We start from the raw sequence: 6,169 nt of genomic DNA, 5'->3' as shown, positions 1-6,169 counted from the left end.
GATGCCATGGAGGAGGATCAAGAAGTCACTTCTCGCTTCCGAGCTGGATTCACAATGGGGGAACTGTAGAACTCGGCTATCCCAAACTCGGTTATCCCTTCCAATGTTAGATTTCTTTCTTATGAGAATATGAAATTGAGTGTGACTTGTTCTCCCGCGGCTATGCAACACACTTGGGTGCATGGAGCTTTGGCTGTTACAGGAAAACTTCGAAAGGAAATAATGGACCTCAAGCAGCAAGTCAATAAGATCGAGGAGGACAATCGTATCCTGAGGGGCATCATCGCCAAGAATATCACATCACCATCCCCGAAAAAGGAGATATAATCACATGGGTATGGGCACTCCCCTTGGCAACTGCCAAGCTTGGGGGAGGTGCCCCGGTATCGTATCACCATCACTTCTATCTTTACCGTTTTTCTTAGTTCGATCAGTTTGATAATATTTTGATCTAGTAGAATAAAAGTTTTTAGTATGATCTAGTGTGAGTCTTGCTTTATGATCACTTCTATCTTTACCGTTTTTCTTAGTTCGATCAGTTTGATAATATTTTGATCTAGTAGAATAAAAGTTTTTAGTATGATCTAGTGTGAGTTTTGCTTTATGATCCTTCTATGTAATTGAGTCTGTGAGCTATATAATAAAGATTAGTGTTGAGTCAAGGGCTTGATTATTTTGCCATGATCTTGAGTGAATAAAATAAAAGAGAAAGAATAAGAAGAAATAAAAGAGATCATATGGATCTTATGGAGAGTAATGAGCTCACATATAAAGAGTATGATGATTAAAAGTTGTTGAGAGTTGACAAGCATAGTTTTGGTCATCGTTGCAATTAATAAGAAGTAATAAAGAAAGAGAGGTCTTCACATATAAGGGCCAGTTCTTTTGGCGGCTTAAAAAATAAGCCGCCTCCTCCCTAGCTTTTATCATAAGCCCCCTCCCTTATTTATTGGGGCATCTGAACTAGTTATGGGATTACTAATCTAGAAGCCTCCATGAATTTTGGGAGCGGCTTATTTTTTAATCTGGGGAGAGGCAGCTTATTTTTTAAGCTGCCCAAAAGAACTGGCCCTAAATATACTATCTTGGAAATCTTTTATGATTGTGAGCACTCATTAAAATATGACATGCTAAAGAGTTGACGTTGGACAAGGAAGACAACGTAATGGGTTATGTTTTCTTATATCTGAGATAAATTATATTGTCATGGATCATCCAACATGATTGAGCTTGCCCTTCCCCCTCATGCTAGCCAAATTCTTTGCACCAAGTAGAGATACTACGTGTGCTTCCAAACACCCTTAAACTAGTTTTGCCATGAGAGTCCACCATACCTACCTATGGATTGAGTAAGATCCCTCAAGTAAGTTGTCATCGATGCAAGCAATAAAAAAATGCCCTCTAAATATGTATGACTTATTAGTGTGGGAGAAAATAAGTTTTATACGATCGTGTGATATGGAAGAAATAAAAGCGAGGACTGCATAATAAAGGTCCAAGTCACAAGTGGCAATATAAAGTGACGTTCTTTCGCATTAAGATTTTGTGCATCCAACCAAAAAAGCGCATGACAACCTCTGCTTCCCTCTGCGAAGGGCCTATCTTTTACTTTTATCTCCTACCTTACATAAGAGTCATGGTGATCCTCACTTTTCCTTTTTACATTTTATCTTTTGGCAAGCACAATATGTTGGAAAGACGCTGGTATATATGGCTAATTGGATGTGAGTTTTCATGAACTATTATTGTTGACATTACCCTTGAGGTAAAACGTTGGGAGGCAAAAGTATAAGCCCCTATCTTTCTATGTGTCTGATTAAAACTCCATACCCATAAGTATTGCGTGAGTGTTAGCAATTGTGAAATACTATATGATAGTTGAGTATGTGGACTTACTGAAAAGCTCTTATATTGACTCTTTCCTATGTTATGATAAATTGCAATTGCTCCAATGACTGAGATTATAGTTTGTTAGTTTTTAATGAAGTTTATGATTCATACTTGACATTGTGATTGAATTATTACTCTAGCATAAGAGATCATATGACAAGAATTATATAAATTGTTGTTCTAAGAATGATCATGATGCCCTCATGTCCGTATTTTATTTTTATCGACACCTCTATCTCTAAACATGTGGACATATTTTTTGATTTTGGCTTTCGCTTGAGGACAAGCGAGGTCTAAGCTTGGGGGAGTTGATACGTCCATTTTGCATCATGCTTTTATATCGATATTTATTGCATTATGGGCTGTTATTACACATTATGTCACAATACTTATGCCTATTCTCTCTTATTTTACAAGGTTTACATAAAGAGGGAGAATGCCGGCAGCTGGGATTCTGGGCTGGAAAAGGAGCAAGTATTAGAGACCTATTCTACATAGCTCCAAAAGTCCTAAAACTTCACGGAAGTCATTTTCAGAATATATAAAAAATACTGAGTGCAAGAAGTTTTAGAGGGGGGCACACCTTGGCCACGAGGGTGGGGGGCGCGCCCTACCTCCCTGCCTCGTGGGCCCCCTGGTGGCCCTCCGATGCCCATCTTCTGCTATACGGAGTCTTTCATTGAGAAAAAAATCATAAGCAAGCTTTCCGGATGAGACTCCGCCGCCACGAGGCGGAACCTTGGCGGAACCAATCTAGGGCTCCGGCGGAGCTGTTTTGCCGGAGACACTTCCCTCCGGGAGGGGGAAATCATCGCCATCGTCATCACCAACGATCCTCTCATCTGGAGGGGGTCAATCTCCATCAACATCTTCACCAGCACCATCTCCTCTCAAACCCTAGTTCATCTCTTGTATCAAATTCTTGTCTCTAAGTCTGGGATTGGTACCTGTGGGTTGCTAGTAGTGTTGATTACTCCTTGTAGTTGATGCTAGTTGGTTTATTTGGTGGAAGATCATATGTTCAGATCCTATATGCATATTAATACCCCTCTGATTATGAACATGAATATGCTTTGTCAGTAGTTACATTTGTTCCTGAGGACATGGGAGAAGTCTTGCTATTAGTAGTCATGTGAATTTGGTATTCGTTCAATATTTTGATGAGATGTATGTTGTCTCTCCTCTAGTGGTGTTATGTGAACGTCGACTACATGACACTTCACCATTATTTGGGCCTAGAGGAAGGCATTGGGAAGTAATAAGTAGATGATCGGTTCCTAGAGTGACAGAAGCTTAAACCCTAGTTTATGCGTTGCTTCATAAGGGGCTGATTTGGATCCACATGTTTCATGCTATGGTTAGGTTTACCTCGATACTTTTGTTGTAGTTGCGGATGATTGCAATAGAGGTTAATCATAAGTGGGATGCTTGTCCAAGTAAGGACAGCACCCAAGCACCGGTACACCCACATATCAGATTATCAAAGTACCGAACGCGAATCATATGATCGTGATGAAACCTAGCTTGACGATAATTCCCATGTGTCCCCGGGGGCGCTTTTCTCTACATAAGAATTTGTCCAGGCTTGTCCTTTGCTACAAAAAGGATTGGGCCACCTTGCTGCACTTTATTTACTTTTGTTACTTGTTGTTCGTTACAAATTATCTTATCACAAAACTATCTGCTACCTATAATTTCAGTGCTTGCAGAGAATACCTTGCTGAAAACCGCTTATCATTTCCTTCTGCTCCTCGTTGATTTACACTCTTACTTATCGAAAGGACTACGATAGATCCCCTATACTTGTGGGTCATCAAGCATCAAGATCTATAGAGATAGATCAAGACGCTTGATAAGTTTTTTCAATGAGTACATACCTTGACAAGATTTTGAAGTAGTTCAAAATGGAACAGTCAAAGAAAGAGTTCTTGCCTGTGTTACAAGGTGTGAAATTGAGTAAGACTCAAAGCCCGACCACGGCAGAAGATAGAAAGCGAATGAAAATCATTCCCTGTGCCTCAGCCATAGGTTCTATAAAGTATGTCATACTATGTACCAGATCTATTGTATACCCTACACTGAGTTTAGCAAGGGAGTACAATAGTGATCTACGAGTAGATCACTGGACAACGGTCAAAATTATCCATAGTGGAATAAGGATATGTTTCTCGATTATGGAGGTGACAAAAGGTTCGTCGTAAAGGGTTACGTCGATGCAAATTTTGACACTGATCCAGATGACTCTAAGTCTCAATCTGGATACATATTGAAAGTGGGAGCAATTAGCTAGAGTAGCTTCATGTAGAGCATTGTTGACATAGAAATTTGCAAAATACATACGGATCTGAATGTGGCAGACTCGTAGACTAAACTTCTCACACAAGCAAAACATGATCACACCTTAGTACTCTTTGGGTGTTAATCACATAGCGGTGTGAACTAGATTATTGACTCTAGTAAACCCTTTGGGTGTTGGTCACATGACGATCACTACAAAAAATATGTCAACTTGTGACCTTCTATCAGTGACCCTGAAAGAATTGGTCGTAAATCTATGACCATTTGAGACCAATTGCTCAAAAGCTATCTAAGAGGCTCCAAATCCTAAACCATAACGACCATTTCGGTCAGAAAGGTCGTGATTTCCTTACATGAAATGGTCATAAATTTTTGAACGTGATTTATAGTGTTATTTCTTGTTGGTCATGACTATTTGAGGTAGTCGTGATTTCTATGGTGATTTGATTTGCCATGACTTGGCAGACACCTCAGCAATCTCGCTTACATGGCGTGTTTAGGTGTCATTCTCACTTACATGCACTATCAGCATTTGTTTTTTTTACAGATGGGACCCACTGATCTTACGCGTGGGACCAACACCTCCCACAAGCCCATTGACATGTGGGGCCTGCCCCATAGAAGTGGGACCCGCACCACTGTTTCCAATGACGTGTGGGACTCACCCTACTGACCTGGCGCGTGGGGTCTGTGTCAACTAGAGACCCACCCCACTTACATGGCGTGTTTAGGTGTCATTCTCGCTTACATGCACTATCAGCATTAGTTTTTTTTACAGATGGGACCCACGATCTTATGCGTGGGACCAACACCTCCCACAAGCACATTGACATGTGGGGCCTGCCCCATAGAAGTGGGACCCACACCACTGTTTCCAATGACGTGTGGGACTCACCCTACTGACCTGGCGCGTGGGGTCTGTGTCAACTAAAGACCCACCATACTTACATCTGGGACCGAGGGACCTATGTGTCAACACGGTGGCTGAAATTTTTCAAAAAATTTCTATGATGATTTGATTTGCCATGACTTGGCAGACACCTTAGCAATCTCGCTTACATGGCGTGTTTAGGTGTCATTCTCACTTACATGCACTATCAACATTTGTTTTTTTTTACAGATGGGACCCACTGATTTTACGCGTGGGACCAACACCTCCCACAAGCCCATTGACATGTGGGGCCTGCCCCATAGAAGTGGGACCTGCACCACTGTTTCCAATGACGTGTGGGACTCACCCTACTGACCTGGCGCGTGGGGTTTGTGTCAACTAGAGACCCACCCCACTTACATGGCGTGTTTAGGTGTCATTCTCACTTACATGCACTATCAGCATTTGTTTTTTTTTACAGATGGGACCCACTAATCTTACGCGTGGGACCAACACCTCCCACAAGCACATTGACATGTGGGGCCTGCCCCATAGAAGTGGGACCTACACCACTGTTTCCAATGACGTGTGGGACTCACCCTACTGACCTGGCGCGTGGGGTCTGTGTCAACTAAAGACCCACCATACTTACATCTGGGACCTAGGGACCTATGTGTCAACACGGTGGCTGAAATTTTTCAAAAAATTTCTATGATGATTTGATTTGCCATGACTTGGCAGACACCTCAGCAATCTCGCTTACATGGCGTGTTTAGGTGTCATTCTCACTTACATGCACTATCAGCATTTGTTTTTTACAGATGGGACCCACTGATCTTACGCGTGGGACCAACACCTCCCACAAGCCCATTGACATGTGGGGCCTGCCCCATAGAAATGGGACCCGCACCACTGTTTCCAATGACGTGTGGGACTCACCCTACTGACCTGGCGCGTGGGGTCTGTGTCAACTAGAGACCCACCCCACTTACATGGCGTGTTTAGGTGTCATTCTCACTTACATGATGGGACCCACTGATCTTACGTGTGGGACCAACACCTCCCACAAGCACATTGACATGTGGGGCCTGCCCCATAGAAGTGGGACCC

This window comes from Triticum urartu, chromosome 7A (genome assembly GCF_056163025.1).
Source record: "Triticum urartu cultivar PI428250 chromosome 7A, HENAU_Tu73, whole genome shotgun sequence".
In the NCBI taxonomy this organism is placed as follows: Eukaryota; Viridiplantae; Streptophyta; class Magnoliopsida; order Poales; family Poaceae; genus Triticum; species Triticum urartu.
This window is presented reverse-complemented; position numbering follows the sequence as displayed.